The sequence below is a fragment of the Diadema antillarum genome, unplaced genomic scaffold, assembly GCF_040938485.1.
Source record: "Diadema antillarum isolate AM-2024a unplaced genomic scaffold, OU_Dant_1.0 scf00000170, whole genome shotgun sequence".
Classification (NCBI taxonomy): Eukaryota; Metazoa; Echinodermata; class Echinoidea; order Diadematoida; family Diadematidae; genus Diadema; species Diadema antillarum.
In genome coordinates, this window is record NW_027271059.1 from 1,302,933 (window position 1) to 1,325,425 (window position 22,493).

Below are 22,493 nucleotides of genomic sequence, written 5' to 3' on the forward strand. Positions count from 1 at the left end.
AGGAACAATACAAAAGGGGCGAAATGTCCACTGACTGCTCTATTGACAAAATACCGTGTCTTTATTGGTGCTACGAACAAAATCAGCTGTTCCTTAGGCTGGGTTCACATAGGAGTACACTATTCGGGTATATGGTGCACGTTTTCGAGAGCACACGAATAGCTTGAATCGAACGATAGGATTTCCTAATGTTCGAAAATGCCGTACAGCTGCGTATAGCATGGTATAATGGGAATCGTGCTTGTTCGATTTTCATGCAGCGTATACAATCTCTCGTTTATGAAAACGATGAAAATTTTGGTCTGGATTTGCCCTTTAGCAAAAATAAACATGTAGACTGATATTCTGATGCAGTGTTGTGTATCATGATCAAATAATGTTATTAAACCAATTAAAAATAATCAGTTTTAGTTGATTTACCCAAAATGACCCCAGGTTGGAGTTGGATCAGTTTTTTATTCATATACTCAATTTATAGCTTTCTTGTCACAAAAATGGTACGTTCCAATGTAATCTCAGTTTAGAAACTCTTAATAAGATGGTTGTGTAGGAGGAAGAAATCCTCCCTGCATGGGATAGGAGTTTATGGTGCGGGTGATGGTGTACTGGATCGACTTGACGGCGCCATATTAGGACACGCGTGTCCAAAAAGCGTATAGCGAATAGCAAATAACGAATAGCGAATACCGTATACCGTGTACTTCTTATGTGAACCCAGCCTAAGGCTGCGTTCCCATAGAAGTACTCGGTATTCGGTATTCGCTATTCGCTATTCGCTATTCGCTATTCGGTATTCGGGCACCGAGTACACCATCACCCGCACCGTCAACTCACCATCCCATGCAGTGAGGATTTCTTCCTCCTACATCCCAGCAAATCTTATTAACAATTTCTAAACTGCATCAGAATGTCAGTCTACATGCTTATTTTTGCCAAATGGCAAATCCAGATCAAAATTATCATTATTTCATAAACGAGAGACGGTATACGCTGCAAGAAAATCGAACAAGCTCGATTCCCACTTTGCTATACTATTCGCAGCTATTCGGTACTTTCGAATAGTGCCCTCTTATGTGAACCGGTGTGAGGAAATCCTATCGTTCGATTCAAGCTATTCGCGTGCCCTCGAAAACGAGCCCCGAATACCCGAATAGTATACTTCTATGTGAACGCAGCCTCAGAGTAGGCCTTACCTATCATGCCTATCACACGAACCAAACTGGGTGCGGTTAACATTCTTAGTCAAATGATTCTTTTCAAAAGCTGAAATATATTCGAATGCATGCGAATTCTCGCTAACTGATGCTGTGTGAGGCAAACTACTACGAACATTACAAAATAGGCAACCTGACCACTCGATCGATGCCTTATCGAGAAATACCGTGTTTTCATTGGTGCCAACAAAATCAGCAGTTTCTCAAAGTAGGCGTAGCCTGTCACACGACCCAAATTGGGTACGGTTAACATTCTTAGTCAGTTGATTCCTTTCAAAACCTGAATCGTATTCAAATGCATGCAAACTCCCACCACCTGGTGCTATGTGCGTCAAGCTACTACTATCATCACAAAAGGGGCAACGTGACCACTCCCTGCCCCATTAACAAAATACAGTGTCTTCATCGGTGCTATCAAAATCACGCAGTTTCTAAAAAACAAAAACAAAAACAAAACTGGCACAAGGATCAAAACTGGGGGTTGTTAACATTAATGTGTTTGCTTTCAAAACCTGAATCGTATTCAAATACATGGAAACTCCTGCCGCCTGATGCTATGTGAGACAGGCTCCTATCTACGGACGGTACAAAGGGGCAACCTGATCACTCGCTGCCCTAATGACAAAAAATACCATGTCTTCATCAGTGCTATCGAAATCAGCAGTTTTTCAAAGTCGCCCAAGAATCCAAACTGCGTGCGGTTAACATTTCTAATCATGATCCCTTTCAAAACCTGAATCCTATTCAAATGCATGCAAACTCCCACCACCTGGTGCTTTGTGAGGCAAGCTACCACGAACATTACAAAAGGGGCAACTTTATCACTCGCTGCCCTAATGACAAAATACCGTGTCTTCATTAGTGCTGTCGAAATCAGCAATTTCTCAAAGTCACCCAAAGATCCAAACTGGGCGAGGTTATCATTTCTAGTCAAGTGATTCCTTTCGAAATCTGAATCGTATTCAAATGCAGCAAACTCCCTCCACCTGATGCTATGTGAGGCAAGCCACTATCAACGCATAGCAAGCCACTATCAACAATACAGAAGGAACAAATGTCCTCTGGGTGCCCTATATGGACAATTCCCCGTGTCTTCATTTACGCGCTTCACATCAGCCCGATGTTTCGAAATAGCGCCCTATTTTGCTGACTATTTTCTGCGAAAAATATCTCGAGCTTGGATTTTTATCGGGCTGATGTGAAAACGCGATTGGTGCCATCGAAATCAGCCGTTCTTGAAAGATGCCTATCACGACGTCCGTCTGAGAGGTGTTACAGAAAATATATATTTAAACAATCTCCCCCTTTCTTTTTTTATACCCCAGATGCTCCGTGTCGCTTAGAAGTTACACGCGCTATCGCAGGTATTATACATGTACTGACTTGCTTTGACATGGACATTCATCACCCGTTAATTACATTAGGCGTTGTCACATCAGCCCGATGTTTCGAAATAGCGCGCTATTTTGCTGACTATTTTCTACGAAAAATATCTCGAGCTTGGATTTTTATCGGGCTGATGTGAAAACGCCTAATTAGCCGATTTTTTTTTTCCGAGCTAATTCGACAGCTGAGTATGCGAAAAACAGCATCAGTAATGTGTGTGCCCTCTCGAAAATTCCTCATGATTTGTGTGCAGTTTGCCTCGATCGATCGGGTCACACACGCTACGCATGATGCATCGCGCTAATTTCTCGAGTCGTGTTTCACATTATCAAAGTAGCGCACTACTATCTCCGCTATTTCAGAAATTTCCCGAGTTGGACTCGAGAAATTTTCTCGATCAGAGCGATACAATTAGCGCGCTAATTTGTCTTCACATTATGAAATAGCGCGCTATTTCGCTATCGGGATAATTTCCCAAGTCAGAAAATAGCGCGCTATTTTGGAACATCGGGCTGATGTGAAAACGCCTATGGTATCTCTCTGGTCGAGAAAATTTCTCGAGTCCAACTCGGGAAATTTCTGAAAATAGCGGGATAATTGGCGAACTAGCGCGCTATTTGATAATGTGAAAACGCCTCAAGAAATTAGCGCGATGCATCCCATCATGCCTAGCGTGTGTGACCCGATAAATCGAGGCAAACTGCACACAAAGCAATGAGAAATATTTGAAAGTGCACACATTACTAAAGCTGTCGAATGAGCTCGAAAAATTTTCGGGCTAATTCTCTTTGGGTGGATGTGAATAAGAAATGAAATAGCGCGCTAATTCACAATCGCGAAAAATATCTCGAGCTTGGATTTTATCTGGGCTGATGTGAAAATGCCTAAATTCTGTCAAAAAGCGTTACAATAACATGTTAAACATGCTTTCCCCACTTGGATCCCATCATAACCGCGACAACCTGCCTGGATAAAGACAAGGAGGCGTTTAAAGAGCGGTTTGGAACATGGAACACCAAAGCCAGAAGAAATGCTACTTTTTCAATAGTCATGCTATAGGGGCTACGCATTAAATTTGCAAAAGAGCGAAGAGATATCACTTCTTTTCCAGTAACCACCTGCCTGCGCCACCAAACTGAGTGCAGATAACATTTTCTAGTTAAGTGAATGGTTTCAAAAGCTAAATTTTATTCAAATGCACGCAAACCTCTGACTGCCTGTTGCTATGTGAGGCAAGCAACGGCGAGCATTACAAAGGAGGAAAACAAACAAACAAGTCTCTTCCTTCAAGACAAATTCCTCGTCGTCTTCAGTGATAACAAACAGAGATTCAGCAGATTTCATACACTATATTACGCAATCAAAACAGCTTGTGCTTCATAGTATGCACCCTGCAAACTGTGAAAAATTGAATTCTATGATTACTCAAGCAATTATCGGCGCCTGTTACCTTTGAGACCAACTTCTGTAGACATAACCAAAGAGAGCAAGCTGTGTAGACCTACTCCTGCCCTCATGACAAAATCCTTTTCTTCACCAATGCAAATTGATCAGCAGTCCCCGCCCCCTCCCCGCTCCTATTATATTTCATGTAATTAGTCGTAATATTAGCCTTAGCAGCCATATTGGAATTCAAAATGGCGGGCAAACCGCTTGTCAGACAGATTATATCATTCCATTGCCTAACCAAGCGTGTTATGATATTTATGTGCAACCAATTCAGCGACAGTTTGCAATTTAGAACTTAAGATAGGGATTTTCAACATTTTGGTCGAGGCGGCATACTGAAATTCAAAATGGCGGCCATTCGATATGTTTTGTCAGACATTTCAAAGCCATCCGTCCCATGAATTTGAATTTAGCTGTCCAAAAGCCTTGTGTACGATATATTAATGCCACAAGTCATTTAGAAGCCAAGACAAGATTTTTAAGCCCTAATTGTTTCTTCATTGCGGCCATGATATTGGAATTCAGGATGGCGGCCGACCCAGTGGTCATGTCTTTTGGATCCTGCTATTGTTTTTTAAGGTGCATTCTAATGTCTTTTATTAATCAAGTAGTTCCTGAATTTGGGAGCTTTGTGAATGTCAGGGTGGCTGAGAAAACAGAGGTAGGCCTACATATGTACTGTATACAACAGTTTCGAAATCAAAACGTCACTCTGTTATAGCGATCGTGTCTAAAATAACAGCTAATGCTCTCCACTACTATACCAACAAAAAAAAAAGTGTTGGAGAAAAAGTGGAGTCTCTTCGCAATTTGTGCGAATAGCATATGGGTTCTATAGCAAGACAAACCCTAACGCTAACCCTTAGCATTTCACTGGCTCTGATGTTCCGTGCTCCACGCCGCTCTTCCACAGGGTTTGGATATGGAGACCAAAGAAGAGGCTCTTGATTTTAAGAATTTTGAACTGTATTTCAGAGGAAATTTTGAAATCTTGTATGCAACTTGGCGGTAATCGTGTATGGAATAATAAGTTTTTTTTCTTCTTCAAATCTCCTTATTATTAATACCTTCGGACTGAATATTAATATCTCATAAAAAAAGGTAATATTTAACAATCTTGCGTATATCAAGTGCATAATATTGTTTGCCGGGTTTAATACTCAATTATCAAATCTTTCGAATTTAGTACTTGGTAATTGCGTGTTTCTGCCTGTTTAGTCAGTTTTACAGTTAAAGAGGTACATTTTTTTTACTACATTCCTTCGTGTGTCCTATATAAATTTATATTCTTTGCACATTGTGCCAAGGAGGTTTAAGAACCTCCTTGATTGTACGCACAATTGCTGCTGAAAATATTGGACGGGCAGCGCATTGCTGCTGGCTATAGGTATGTTGTATTTTAGGAATGATGCATTAAACAGAAGTGCTGTCATAGGTCAAAGCAATTTATCAACACCTGCGGTAGAGTGCACAACTTCTCGGCAGCATCCACCGGGCATGGGCAAAAGAAAAGATTCTCGTTTCTTCTCCTTCTCTGACACCCCCCCCCCCCCCCCCCCTGCTACTGTCAAGGACGCGTAATCCTTGCCAAAGCGGGTAACGTTTCTTTATTCAAATCATGGAACTTCCACGTTCAAATGAAGCCTTTCGACCGTCGAATATCACGCAAAAAATGCATGTAAAGCTCGGGCTGTTACTATGCTGTGCAGGGATCCGCAGTGACACGCCGGAGCTGACTTTTATTTTGAACATATCAAAAGAAAAAAAAAACACCTGCTCCAGCGTATCTCTGCGAAACTAGCTACTGGAAACAAAGACCGTCAAACTTTGTGATTGTTATGAACTATTCTTAAGCATTAGCAACGGATCCGAACGCATCTCCATTTTTGTTTAATTCGTTCGGGAATTCGTTGTCTCGATAGGCCTTTAGAGAAGGAGCGAAATCTCTTCGCACTTTGTGCAAATTTTTCGTAGATTCATTGCATGACAATTCTTGAATGCTTACAGACATTCCACTGTCTTTGGCAATGACAGTGCTCTAAGCCGCTCTTTTACAGAGTTTGAATATATCACGGAGACCTCCGTTCAGAAGAAATGTGGAAATCCTGTGTGGGCCTTGGGGGTAATAATTATGGCGGCGAACAAATCCCTTCAGTTTTTCTTCATAAAAAATCGATCAACTACCTTGCGCACAAAATGGCTTCGTTGGGGAAGTTTAGAACTTGAATGTGAAATATTTCTAATTATGAAATGTAATTGGCTAAAGCAGGGCCCTACTTTTGTGTATACTTAATTATCATGTTACCGTTAACGATCCGAAGTATGCCTACATTTTTGTTAACTGATTTTTGTTCACGTGTCCTGTTCTCTATACACATTGCTGCCGAAAGTATTGAAAGGGGCATCGAACTGCTGCTCGTTCGGTTCACTGTGATTGAGGAACTACGCATACTTAAACAGGAACGCTGTGTTTCGTCAAAGCAACTCATCAACACCTGCGATAGATCTCATCAATTCTTCCCTGCACGGAGCAACATTCGTCATTTAGAACTTAAGATAGGGATTTTCAACTTTTCGTCGAGGCGGCACACTGATATGTTTGTCAGACATTTCAAATCCATCCGTCACATGAATTTGAATTTAGCATGTCCAAAAGTCCTTGTGTACGAAATATTAACGCCATTAGTCATTTAGAAGCCAAGACAAGAATTTTTAAGCCCTATAATTGTTTCTTCATGGCGGCCATGATATTGGAATTCAGGATAGGGGCCGACCCAGTGGTCATGTCTTTTGGATCCGGCAATTTTTTTTCTTTTTAGCGCCCCCAAAATACCTCTGAGAAAAAAAAAATCATACTCTCCGCCGATGCATCATCTCGACCAATCTTTATAGCTACATTATCTGCGCCACTACCAGTCTTATTATATACATACCAACAGCATGCATGAATTCCTGAATCTATAATGCCTAATACATCTAAGAAGCATGCTATGTTTGGCACTTTTCCAGACATAAGGAATCTGCAATAAACATTTGAATCGAGCACACCATTTCTAATTGTCCATTTTGCTACTCGTCCATTTATTTCCATTTGCTTTTCATCCATTTATACTACCGTGTATAAGGTTTGGAATAAATCGTTCCATAGTATAGAAGTGACTAATTACTGTACTTGCTTCATTCAAATAGCTAACAAATCAGAGATTCCGTTAGATTTTCCATTACTCAGCTCAAACTGCACGTATATAGTATAACCCCCTGTCAGATAAACCCTTGCAATGTCGAATGTCGAAAAAGATTTTATACTGAGAATAGATTCTTTGATATCATGCGAAATCAATGCTCACTCATTCTCGGTTGCTGTTTGTATGCTAATTTCTAACCGGGGGCTTCAAGTATACTGATAAAAGATAATTCATGCACTGACATTGCAACGCCCTGACTCATCTCTAACCCATTGAAAGTGCTTTTGTTCTTCTTTGGAAGCCCCCAGTTATGGCTGGCTGCCATAAGCTATACAGTGCTCTGAAGTCAGATTTATCTATAGGGCGGCTTGCCCTCGGGAGTGCTGACATCGCTACACACTATCTGTAAAGGGGGTTGTGGAGCCGGGAAATGTGCAAACGCCGGGAAATGTGCAAACGCCGGGAATTGTGCAAACGTCTCGCCGGGAAATGTGCAAACATCTTGCCTGGAAATGTGCAAACGCCGGGAAATGTGCAAACGTCTCGCCGGGAAATGTGCAAATTTCATCAACGGGAAATGTGCAAACATGACGCCGGGAAATGTGCAAAAGTTCAATTTTGCCGGGAAATGTGCAAAACGTCGCCGGGAAATGTGCAAATCATTTACTTTAGCGACATTGTGTATAAAGATAATAGATAAACTCCATATCAAAACTGCCCATGAACTTCCACCATTTAGATTTTCTTAATAAAATCCTTGACAGATTTTCAACAAAATTGGCAGGTAGTACGATTATGGCAATGGGATCTCAATTTGTTTATATAGTAGCCACCACCCCCCCCCCCCCGAAAAAGGGGAGGGGGGCTCAATTAAGTCCCCAAACTACGGTACTATCGAAATTCTTCTTGTATTATATAACCAAATAAGAATGAGCTAGGATTTTTTTTTTGCTATGCTCACACCGCCCCCCCCCCCCCCCCCCATGAGATCTCGGCCACTGGTGGTGCGATCGCGATGAAATTTCGCATGCGTGAGACCCACGTCATAATCTACAAAAGATTGTGTCATAAGATTTTTTGAAACAATCAATTTCTAATTCAAATCAATTAATTATGCAAATTAAGCTCAAGATGATATTTTAGCATAATTAAAAGCATTGAGAGTCTAATTTTCGATCTGTAAATCTGTTTTTGCATATTCAACAATTGTACATCACAAAAACTTCCACAAAAACTTCCGTCCGGATCGCGGGGGAGGGGGTGAGGGGAGGAGAGGGATTTTCTACATTGTCAGTATCTTCTTGAAAAGTCTAGGACAGATTTTCACGAAACTTGTCAGATAGCCTCATTACGGTGATATGATCTTTATGAATTGAAATTAGCCCCCAATCCTCCCCCCCCCCCCCCCGGCCGAAAAGGGGGGGGGGGGTTTAAGCCTCAGAGTCCCTAAACTCTGGATTTTTAAAAATCTTTTTCTGTCGAACAAAAAAAAAAGATAGAGCTAAGTTAGTGCCTTGTATGACTGAAATTTCATGTTTGATTATGGCAGATCCAGGGGTGCCCTGATTGGGGGTGGGGGGAGGGGAAGTAATGGAGAGGAGGGGGATTGTCCACATTTACTGCATCTTCTTGATAAATCCCAAGAAGGATTTTCACCAAACTTGGCAGATACCATCTTTACGGTGATATGGTCTTATATGGTAAAATGAGCTCCACCGGAGAGTGACCCCCTCCCATCGCCAAAGGGGGAGGGGGGGGGGTGGGGAGGAGGGGTGGAAGTTTTAGGTCCCTAAACTCTGGAATCTGTAATCTTCTTCTGTTGAACCGAAGAATATGGAACTACGTTATATGAAGACACTACAGTTACTAAAGTTTCAGGTTTGATTATGACGGGTCCAGGAGTGCGCTGATAAGGGGTGTGAGGGGGATTTTCCACATTTTCTGCATAGTCTTGTAAAATATATGACGGATTTTATACCAAACTTGGCAGATTGATTATGGTGATTCGATCTTAATTTCTTAAATTGAATCCCCCTCCCCCCCCCCTCCCCGCCGACGAGGAGGGGGGGGGGGGTGAAACCTCAGAGTCCCTATTCTTCTCTTGATTTTTTTCTTTTTACTTTTTACTTTTAAAATTAGTACATTGTATCAAAAGTGTTGTATTTGTCTTTCAGACCCCCCTCACTCTCTTATTTCTAAAACGTCTTTCTCTTCTCCCGTCTCTCCATACATCATAAGTATTTGTTCAAAATACAAGCTCTCTCTATCTCTCTTGACTTCCTCTCATATCACATGATTTCTGTTTCTAAGACCCCCTCTCTATATACATTGTATGTACATGTATTGATTTTATTTCTCAGACCCCAACCCCCTCTGTTATACTAGATGTTTCAAAAAACATTTCCCACTTTTGATTCTTAATAATTCAAAAACTATTTATCAGATAACACTGTCATTGATATGAGTGATAGCTGAATAGTGTACAGTTTGGTTGGAGGTGGTTTAAATATGAAAGCATGAATCAGTTTCATGAAATTCATGATTAATTTCACAGTTTAGGTTCCAGATTTTGCTCTATTTTCAACCCTCTGTACAAAATTTCACTTTGCACAGGGGTCAATGGGTGTGTATGGGAGTGTGTGGTTAACACCCTGACAATGGTCCTGAACAATGGCCAGGCTTTGAATGCTTCATTATTTATTCATGAGAAATTCCACTATCACAACTAGTCTTTATTCAGCCTCTAGCAGTATCTGTGTAAAGTCAAACGCCTGCCAATACTGTCGTTGAGTCGCGACAGTGCTCTCCTTACTTCTGAAAAACGAAATTACAATGAATACCTTCTGTTCTATCGTAAACATGGTGACACGAAGCAAAGAAATCAATTGGACTATACACTTGTGTATATGGAGCCTTAAATAAATCTACTGTGAAACAAATCGCCCCAATGATAAATGCTGCTGAACTCTTTACCAAAAATAATATCTTTTTATCAAAAAAAGCGAAAAATTTGTCAACTATCTAATTAGTAGACAATTGTATTAAAATGAGGAACTTTAGATCATTTATGCTTATTTATATCCCAAATTTAGTGATATGTGAAGCAAAATTTGAAAATGATTGCCAGCTGGAATGAAATGTGGTGTTTGCAAGCACATGGAAACATGTGCTTACTTTTTCCATGTGCATACATTTTACCCTTTACCGTGCATGAATTCAGACTAGCAGTGCCCAGGGCAATCCACATGAATTATTGATTAAGCATTCATGTGCCAGGGAGCGCGAGACTGACGCCTAGTCAACAGGTGGTTCAGGCATGTCCATTGTTCATGGCCATTGTCAGCACACACTCACATACACATCATTGGTTCTTGCATGGAGGTAGATTTTTCTACCTCCATGGTATGGGTATGTGTGTGTGTGTGAGTGTGTGTGTGTGTGTGTGTGTGTGTGTGCGTGTGTGTATGTGTGTGTTTCCACTTCACATGTCATCAGCATCGCGTTCGCCTTTGTAGGTATTTCTGTGGTTTTGATCGCCGTCTACTGACATTTTTCCTGTGTCTACTGGGCTCACACGGGTAAATAATTCCCCTTAGAAAAAATTCTGTAAAACAGCTGGAAGAAATGAGATGTTTCATCTTCACTAACCTGGATAAGTGAGATATACCCTGTCATCCATCAAATTTCCCAGGTGGGTTCTTCGGCTTAAATTCTGTCCAAGGGTCTGCAAAGCCAAACTACGAGTTCTCTTCACTCAAAAAATCACATCTTTTCTGTACATGCAGCCAATGAAATAAAGTCTCCTCAAATTCAATCAGAAAAGCTTTCATCTTCCAACCAAAATGCAGTTTGTAGAAGAATTCATACTCAATATTTACAGCTATTCAGTTTTTGCCAAACTATATCATTGATTTTAAATTAATTCTTCTTCATTTATTTTGGTATCTTTAGTACGAATTTGTGAAGGGGTCTGGGACATTCCATTTTATTTGTACAGGTGTGAGCCCAATTAGGATGCATGCAAACTCGACGTCGTCATCAATATCTTGCAAAAAAGTAAATTGGAAATCCAATTGAAGCTTGGAATAAATTATAATCAAAGTATTATATATCTAGGTCTACAGCTGCAGCGATTGCTATTGTTATCAATATTAATCATGTCTATTAACCCCCACAAAATCAGATTTGAAGTAGTTTGCAGGCACAAACCCTTGTTGGTCGTAAAGGAGTTTGCGCCAAGACTACTATATGCACCACTTCGGCACTGTCCTATAGGCCCTGTGTTGTAGCTTCTCCCTTGTTGGGAGAGGCTGCAGTGCAGTGGTGCGTGTATTAGTCTTGGCACATGCAGACTCCTAATACGACCAACAAGGGTTTGTGCCTGCAAACTAGATTTGAAGTGGGCATTGGGTCTTGGGTAACATGGATGAACTACTGGGTTAATTTGGGTTTATCCTCCAACTTCACGATGATTCAGAAAGGCGTAGTATAGGCTCCTTAGGCCTATTGTTCAGGTTCATGTAATCAAGATATGTGATTACATTCTCGTGAAATAACATCCAATATGAAGATGGGGGAGGGAAGAGAAACTGGGGTAGAGCTAGTAATCATCGATTTTGATCGATAAAATCTCTCTATAAATTTAATCAGCTTTACAAAGGCATTTTGAATCGGCATTTAAAAATAAAAAAAGTCCTATGTCCAACAAAATCAATTTATTTTCCCAGTCCATACATGTACAAAATTGCTCTAGTATCACGATTTGAATTGCTCTATCAATAATTTTTTTGATGTTCACTTGCATTGCCAACCCTATCGAGTCCTTCTCATCACGTACCATCGTCACCTCTACCACCACGACCATCATTGAAGGAAACCAAAACCCAAAAAGAAATATGGATTGAGTGAAAGCAGCCACATTAGTAGAACACATTACTGAAAGTATAAGGAATATCGGGCAATCGATGCAAAAGTTATGAATATTTAACGTTTTGATGTTTGAACCACTGGCTGCATATAACATCATGTGTGGGCAACAACATAAAGAAAAAAGAAAACAAGCATGTTTTCACTTTTCTTGAGTAATGGAAGAGCATTTGATTAACCACTTTCAGAAAGTAGGGGGAATGATTACTACCCTTAACAAAAATTTTGTCAGTATCAATTAAGTTGAGGGAATGTGTAATTTTATTGATTTTTTTGTGTGTGGAATTCTCTTTATATTTCCTTTACATTGTTGTCCACTAAAGACGTCACGGTCTCTATAGTAATCTCTTTTTTCAGTGATTACAATACCAAAAATATAAAAACGAATAACTTGCATCGATTGTCCGATTTTTCCTCAAACTTTCACTGATGTGTAACGCTAATATTGTTGCGTTCACTCAATCCATATTGTTCTTTGGGTTTTGGTTTCTTAACAACTGCACTCATCACTTATACCATAATTGCTTTTATTAGATTACCATGCACGACCATAAACATCATTTCTATCATTTCACAACTGGATATCATCTTATCATCATCACCACGATTATCACTCGTATTACCATCGTATACATATCACCACAAGCAATATATCTTCCACCACTATCAATACTTTTTTTTCATGTCATCAATCCATCAACAACAACTTCACGAAATCTCTTTCAGAGTTTTCTGCATCATCACCATTATCCTCAGTCTAAATAAGCATTGCGACTGGCAATATATTCCTACTCGATCCCTTCCTCCAATGCCCACATGGCCTAGCACCCTTAATTGAATTGATGAAGAGAAACGATTGAATATTAAAACACTGATTTTTTGTTTGTTTGTGTGTTTGCTTGTTTGTTTGTAAGAACACTAGCCGCATTCACACGTACACAATAGCTGGTTACCGAGCGCGCTCCAAAACTCGAGTTCTTGTTATACTCGCAACTTTTTATAAAATTCATGATCGATATATCATAGAAACAAACACCTGGCTTTAACTGGTATCAGATTCCCAGGTGGGTTCATGACTTTAAAAATGTGTATAAACCATTTGTTGTCGACCGACACCCAAAAAGGGAAGCCATGCGTGATTTGTTGTCTCAAAGTCGTGCAGTATCGTACACATAAAGAGTGATGAGATATTAGAGCTGTGATAGAAGTTTACCAGTATGAAGTTTATCAATATCAGCATAACCATATTATGTGAGAGAGAGAGAAAAAAAAATCCAACCCACCAGCTCCGATTCTCACACATTTGTAGACGAGATTTGAAACGATCGTTTTATAATGTGTTATTTGGCACAAAATAATTTCCCTTATTTTCAAAAATGGTAATCGATAACCAAATGAAAATCACTTTGCCAGATATTAGCCAAATTTAAGATCTTTTCATTAAGTTGGCGCAACGAGCATCAGTTCAGAGTCACAGGGGCTACTTTCGAGTTTTTATGAAATACATTCATAGGAAACTGATAACTACAAGTTTGAACAATGATAGCACCCATTATTATGGTTACAGTTCGTTATCTACAAGGTTCGTTATTCAGAAGATTCTTTTTTCCGAAGGTTCGTTATTCATAAGATTCGTTATTCAGAAGGTTCTTTATTCCGAAGGTTCGCTATTCCGAAGTTTCGTTTTTCAAAGGTTCGTTAATCCGAAAATGAGTTGAGTTGAGTTGAGTTTATTTTTTGTTTTTCAGCAAGGCCGTGTTTCACATAGAATAACAAAGTATACAAACACACGGCGAAAATGCAAACATATTGTGACAAAATTGGTATAGAGACACCCCTTTCAAGATAATGGACCAACCCAGGGTGTGCAGTGTGTGTGCACACGAAAGTGTGTACGGGGTATAGACGATGTCAAGGGACACACGCAGCGGGTACAAAGGTCTAAGTGCAAGAGGTATAAAAGGACCCTAGTCCAGTCAATCTAGCGATTTTTAGGGGGTAACCCACCACTAATTGCAACAGTAGGAATTTTACTGCAGAGCAAGTCGTTGAGGCCTCCTGAACACCATACTAAAAGTCCCAAAAAATCCAGCGGGGCAATTTAGTAAAATTTGCATAATATGCAAATTAGCACCTGAAATGAGAGGAAATTGACAGATCTCAGCTTCCCGTTATCCAATTTTAAAGATTTAAATGTATAAACTTATATTTTGTAGGTCAATGAACACGATAGATGCCTTTTCGAATTGGTCGTACAAAAATAATTTACATAAAATGCAAATTAGCGGTAACTGTAAGAGTACATTCATAACAACAGTACTCACGTTGGCACAATGCACGTTTTGCATATGGGGACGCGGGGTTGAGGGGGTAACTTTGGGCGCCTCCCAAGGGGCCGCTTTAAATGTGCATCACTTTTAACTATATAAGTATTGTAAAGCAATGTCTCCTGTATTGATTACATTGCATTTCTTGAAAACAAAAATACCCTTGCTGTAAGGCACGATCGAATTTTGACAGTATGTACTTTTGGAACATATTCGCGTTATATGATATTATATGTTTTCTATATTGCCAAGAGGATAAAGGGCATTTCGGGGGCACACGCCACAGGGTCGCCCTTCAATAAGCACCCTTTTTATTGTGTAGATCTTGTAAAGCAAATCTTCTTCTATCATATTCATGACTTTTCATTGATATAAGAGTGTATTTGCTGTATTGCTGGACCTACATTTAAAACCATTCACACTAGAACAACTGCATTTGCGTTGCTAATATCCGTATCTTGTCATAAAGGGCGTGAGCGTAGGTGTAAATTCAGACACCTCCCCAGGGATTACCTTTGGATGTCCACCTTTTTGACAATGTAGTTATTGTAGAGCAATGTTTCCTCTACTAATTAGTTGCATTTTTTGGGGGAAACAAAAGTGCCTTTGCTATACGGCACGATGGAATTTCGAAAACATGTACGTTTGGAACATATATATATTCGCGTTATATGATATTATATGTTTTCTATTATTGCCGTGAGGGTGGAGTATTTTTGGCACATCCCACAGGGTTGCCGTTTGATGCGCACCCTCTTAAGTGTATAGATCTTGTAAAGTTAAGTTTCTTCTATCATTTTCATAACTTGTCATCGATGAAAATTGTATTTGATGTATTGCCGGAACTACTTTTACAACCATTCATGCTAGAACAACGGTATTTGCGTTGCTAATATCTGTGTTTTGTAATAAGGGGGCGTGAGCGTAGATGTGAATTTGGACACTTCCCAAGGGATTACTTTTGAATGTTCACCCTTTTGACAATATAGTTATTGTAGAGCAATGTCTCCTCTATTAATTAGTTGCATTTCTTGGAAACAAAGGTGCCTTTGCTATTCAGCACGATGGAATTTTGAAAACATGTACGTTTGGAACATATTATTCGCGTTGTATGATATTATATGTTTTCTAAGTTGCCGTGAGGGTTGAATATTTTTGACACATCCCACAGGGTTACCATTTAATGTGCATCCTCTTCACTGTATAGATCTGGTAAGGTTAAGCCTCTTCTATCATTTCCATAACTTTTCATTGATAAATAGTGTATTCGCTGTATTGCCGGGACTACTTTTAAAACCATCCACGCTAGAACAACGGTGTTTGCGTTGCTAATATCTGTGTTTTGTCTTAAGGGTGCGTGAGCGTAGGTGTAATTTTGGACCATTCCCAAGGGATTGTCCTTTAATGTTCACCCTTTAGAGAATATGGATATCGTTAAGGGATGTCTCCTCTATTAACTACAATGTATTTTTGAAAACAAAAGTGCCCATGCTGCATGGCATGATCGAAGTTTGAAACATGTACGTTTGGAACATATAGTATATTCGCGTTAATGATATTCAATGTTTTCTATATTGCCGTGAGGGTGGGGTACTTTGGGGCACATCCCACAGGATTGGAATTTAATGTGCATCCTCTCACTGAATAGATATTGTGAAGCAATGCTTCTTCTATCATTTCCACGACATTCATCGATATAAAAGTGTGTAGCTGTATTGCCGGAACTACTTCTAAAACCATGTACCAAAGAACGTCAGTATTTGCGTTCATAGTATCCGTGTGTTGTAATTACGGGGCTTGAGAGGAGGTGTAATTTTGGACACTTCCCAAGGGATTGCTTTGAAATGTTCACCCTTTTGACAATAAAGTTAAGGTAGAGCAATTTTTTCTTCTTTCAATTATATTGCATTTCTTGAAAACAATAGGGCACTTGCTGTACAACCGTTGGAAAATTGGAACGTATTCGTGCTAAATGATAGTGCATGTTTCCTATATTGCCCTGGGGGTTGGATGATTTGAACACATCCCACTCGGTGGCCTTTGAGTGTGCACCCCTTTGACTATATGAATATTGTAAAGCAGTGTCTCTACCATTTAAAAATCATGAAAAGTAAAGTGTTTTTATTTACAACCCGGCAAAACGACTTTCTACGTGCATGTACAACTGAATTTGCTTCGGCATATAATGCATGTTTTGTTAACCTGTTTTGGGACCACGAAGGTCAAGGTATGGGTGATTTGGGCACTTCTCAAGGGCTTGCGTTTGAATGTCCAACTTTTTGACAATATAGATATTGTAAAGCAACGTCTCCTGTATTACCTGAATTGCATTTTACGAAAATAAAAGAGTATGTGCTAGACAGGCGGAAGAACTTTTCAGAGGCATGTACCCATGGAACATTTTTTCGCTGTTGTATATACTGCATGTTTTTCATTGCCTTTAGGATTTCACCTTTTCATCTTATAGATATTGTAGAACAATAATTCTTCTATAACTTCCACTGAAATTTAATGGAAATGAAACGAAAAGGACGTTATAGAGGGTTATAGAGGGTGTATTCACGTGTATATACTGTGTTTTGTACCGGGCTGTGAGGGTATAGGGATAAATTCGGGTACCTCCCTCCGAGTCGCTTTGACTCATGTGCACCACTTTTTAAAGATATACTTTCATAGAAATAGTCTTTGCTAGACGGCCAAACGACTTAAAAAAAAAAAATCTTGTACGCTTAGAACAACGGAAATCGCGTTGGTTGATGCATGTTTTGCAAATGGCCGTGGGGATATGATCGATAGGGGTAACTTTGGTCACTACCCACAGAGTTTCCTTTGACTGTGCTATCTTCAATATCTCAAAACCCTCAAGGGTGCAAGAGCTGAATCATCCAGATTCGAATAAGCACCTCTCCAAATAGAGTTCATTAATTACAAAATTGGACAAGTTATAGATGTTGACAGTTGTTTATATTATTTGATTCTACGTAATTAATGGATAAGCTATCATTATCTTTCTGATAACAAACTATTATTCGCTTAAAATTATTCATGCTAGGTTTCTAATGCTGAAAAGTTTGTTTTTGGTGAAGAGAAACTGAAATGTCACATTTGAACACTCTTGATATGCTCATATCGGGCACTTTGGTGCATTTGAATATTCCGTTGGCTCGGTACCCTTTGCATATTATGCAAATGAGGCCCAGATTATGTACATGGAATTGTTTGCATCGCACTAAGTGACATTGCAAACATATGTTTCAACACTTTCGGTGTTCCAATCTGAAACCTAGAGGCATAGTTTTCATGGAAACACTGTATTTTAATCATTATTGGAGCTAATTTGCATATTATGCAAATAAGGCCCAGAATATGTACATGGAAATGTTTGCATCGCACTAACTTACATTGCAAACATATGTTTCAACACTTTGGGTGTTCCAATCTGAAACCTAGAAGCATAGTTTTCATGGAAACACTGTATTTTTATCATTATTGGAGCTAATTTGCATATTATGCAAATGAGGCCCAGAATATGTACATAGACATGTTTGCATCGCACTAACTGACATTGAAAACATAAGTTTCAACACTTTCGGTGTTTCAATCTGAAACCTAGAAGCATAGTTTTCATGGAAACACTGTATTTTTATCATTATTGGAGCTAATTTGCATATTATGCAAATGAGGCCCAGAATATGTACATAGACATGTTTGCATCGCACTAACTGACATTGAAAACATAAGTTTCAACACTTTCGGTGTTTCAATCTGAAACCTAGAAGCATAGTTTTCATGGAAACACTGTATTTTTATCAAATTTTATGGGAGCTAATTTGCATATTATGCAAATGAGGCCCAGATCATGTCCATGGAAATGTTTGCATCGCACTAGCTGACATTGTAAACATACGTTAAAACACTTTCGGTTTTCCAATCTGAAACCTAGAAGCATAGTTTTCATGGAAACACTGTATTTTTATCATTATGGAGCTAATTTGCATATTATGCAAATTTAGCCACTTTACCCCATTGGATTTCTTGGGACTTTTAGTATGGTGTTTAGGAGCCCATAACAAGTTGCACTGCAGTGGAATTCATACTGTTGCAATTAGTGGTGGGTGAAACCCTATTTTGACTGGACTACCCTGCTCGGAGAGGGAAGAGGGAGATACGATAGTTGGACGAGAGTTAGAGTAGTAGATAGTGAAAGTAGATAGCCAGCGAGCTGTATTGAGAAGGGCTCTGCCCTGGGGTGTAGATAGAGCTGTTTGGGAGATATGTTTTCCAAACTTTCTGGTGGCTTGGCTTGCTATCGCACACATTGCTTGTATCTTTGCTTGTAATACCGCCTTCTCGGAGGACGACTGCACAGGCTAACACACAGTAACGGTATGTTATTCTCCATGACTCAGTCTTTGATGTCAACTTTGTAGTTGTAAGTACTGTCGCTGATTGTCTGCTGTGCGATGTTTGCGATGGGTGTTTATGGTTAGTGATGTGCGGAGTGGAGAGTGAGGTGTGATGGTAATGTGCAAGATCACAATATATTTTTGTGAAAACGAGCCTACAATCAACCCCGTAAGGCCAAAATTCGCTACAAAATGCAATGATATACAACAAATAACAAACACAGAACAAGTTGCAAAGAGAGTACAAAATGAAACAAAGCTCGTTATTCCGAAGGTTCGTTACGGACCCTATTTCCTTGTCGGATCAACAAACCTTCGGAATAACGAACCCTGTTTTATTTTCGGATTAGCGAACCTTCGGAATAACGAACCGTATTTTATTTTCGAATGAACGAGCCTTCGGAAAGCGAACCCTAGTTTTTTTTTTCGGATAAACGAACCTTCGGAATAACTAACCTGCGGAATAACGTCACAAATATTTGGATTAACATACCCTTTTTGATTTTCGGATTAACGAACCTTTGGAATAACGAATATCCGAAACACACAAATCCCCTATACCTAGAGATTTGTTAACCCGAAAATCAAGAAAGGTTCGTTAATCCGGACATTTTGTGACGTTATTCTGGAGGTTCGTTAGTCCGAAAGTAAAATAGGGTTCGCTACTCCGAAGGCTCGTTTATTCAAAAAAGAAATAGGGTTCGTTATTCCGAAGGTTCGTTAATCCGAAAATCAAACAGGGTTCTGGAACGGGTCATGAGACTTTTTGAACGTTGTTAAAACTTTTTTAAACGTTGTAGAGGGTTTTCAAAAGTTATCTGGATGTCTATAACGTCCAAACGTTTTTCTGTCGGTCCTAAAAATTTAGAAAGGTTTTTTTTAGTGTTATTTTAATGTTTAAAAGAAGTGTTCATAGCGTCCAATTGAAACGTTTTAAATACGTCGAAAACCTTCCGAAAGAAGACGTTCTAAAAGAGTTTTGACAAAACGTCCAAATAACGAACTTGGAATGTTTCAAGAACGTTTAGAAAACGTCTTTTTGTTAGCTGGGTAAAGACGTAAATTTCAAGTCAGTTTTGTGACGTATTATCCACTTTATATTTACGACGTATTAGTGAAATAAAATTTACGCTGCCTTGCAACCTATTTACCACGTCATATTAATGACGTGACGTTAAATTTACGTCAGTTTTGCGATGTCTTTGTGACTTCATATAATTAAGGCTTACGAATTATAGTTTTACAGAGTTTTATCAGTATTATATTATACTGTCGTCACAACGACGACAATTCCACGTCAGTCAACTGTCAAAAATAAGATTTCTTTTTTGCTCAAATGGAAGACATCGAGAGAATTCATTATCTAGACTTCAGAAAGGCGTAATAATTGTCGTTTGTTTGACGTATTACTAAATAAGCAAAGAAAACAGACGCTACTTAGACGTCTCAACCTAAGGCCAAAAAGTCGTATTATTGTTTGAAGACATCTAAAAGACGTTATATTTGTGACGTCTTTCTGACGCCTGGTTGGTTATACAAAGATATCGTAAAGACGTGTAAATTACTAATTGAATGTCTCATAAACGAAAATAACAGGCAGATACAATTGCATCATATAAACATTTCAAACTGACGTGAATATGTCGTATTTTTGCTCAAATGGAAGTTGTCCCAAAGATGTCATTGGTGGTCATTAGAGTCGTCTTAATGATGTGTAAAACACAATTCTAAAGACAAGATGTACTTCAGAATAATGTCATGAGCACGTCATCTCACGTCAATTCATGCCTTTTTGATGTATATTGGTAAAGAAAACAAGAAAGATGTCTGAAAGACGCCTTTTTCAGGAAAAATAAACAAGGAAAATGGACGTGATTTTGATGTCATTTTTAGATCGTGGCCGGTTAAGGTCTAATAAAGTGCATGTGAGCACCTTAAGACAACCATGATACAAATCTGGTTCCTAGCTAACATTTGGACGTTTTCTAAACGTTCTTGAAACGTTCCAAGTTCGTTATTTGGACGTTTTGTCAAAACGTTGTCAGAACGTCATTTTTCTGGAAGGTTTTTCGACGTATTTATAACGTTTCAATTGGACGTTATAAAAACGTTTCATAAACGTAAAAAATAACAATTAAAAACCTTACTATACATGATTTTTAAGGACGACAGAAAAACGTTTGGACGTTATAGACATTCAGATAACTTTTGAAAGCCCTCTAGATCGTTTAAAAACGTTTTAAGAACGTTCAAAAAGTCTTGTGACCCGTTCCAGAACCTTGTTTGATTTTTGGCTAACGAACCTTCGGAATAACGAACCCTATTTCATTTTCGAATAAACGAGCCTTTGGAATAGCAAACCCTATTTTATTTTCGGACTAACCAACCTTCGGAATAACGTCACAAATGTCCGGATTAACGAACCTTTCTTGATTTTCGGGTTAACAAACCTCTAGGTATAGGGGATTTGTGTGTTTCGGATATTCGTTATTCCTAACATAAAAAAAACGGTAGGCCTATGTTAATCCGAACATATTTGGCGCTATTCCGCAGGTTCGTTATTCTGAAGGTTCGTTCATCCGAAAAAAAAAAATATAGGGTTCGCTTTCCGAAGGCTTGTTTTTTCTAAACTGAAATAGGGTTCGTTATTCTGAAGGTTCGCTAATCCGGAAATAAAATATAGGGTTCGTTATTCCGAAGGTTCGTTGATCCGACAATGAAATAGGGTCCGTAACGAACCTTCGGAATAACGAGCTTTGTTTTATTTTCGGATTAACGAACCTTCGGAATAACGAATCTTCGTAATAACGAATCTTCGGAATAACGAACCTTCGGAATAAAGAACCTTTGGAATAACGAATCTTCGGAATAACGAACCTTCGGAATACTCACCTCAATAACGAACTGTAACCATCATAATGGGTGATATCATCGTTCAAACTTGTAGTTATCAGTTTCCTATGAATGCATTTTATAAAAGCTCGTAAGTAGCCTCTGTGACTCTGAACTGATGCTCGTTACTCCAACTAAATGAAAAGATCTTATATTGGCTAATATCTGGCAAATTGATTTTCATTTGGTTATCGATTACCATTATTAAAAATAAGTGCAATTATTTTGTGCCACATAACACATTACAAAACGATCGTTTCAAATCTCTTCTACAAATGTGCTTAATTGAGAATCGGAGCTGGTGGGTTGGATTTTTTTTTCTCTCTCTCACATAGTAGACATAATGGTTATGCTGATATTGATAAACTTCATACTGGTAAACTTCTTTCACAGCTCTAATATCTCATCACTTTTTATGTGTACGATACTGCACGACTTCGAGACGACAAATCACTCATGGCTTCCTTTTTCGGGTGTCGGTCGACAACAAATGGTTTATACACATTTAAAGTCATGAACCCACCTGGGAATCTGATACCAGTTAAAGCCAGGTGTTTGTTTCTATAATATATCGATCATCATGAAGTTCATAAAAAGTTGCGAGTATAACAAGAACTCGAGTTTTGAAGCGCGCTCGGTAACCAGCTATTTTGTACGTGTGAATGCGGCTAGTTTATTTATTTATTTTATCTATCTATTTATCTACTT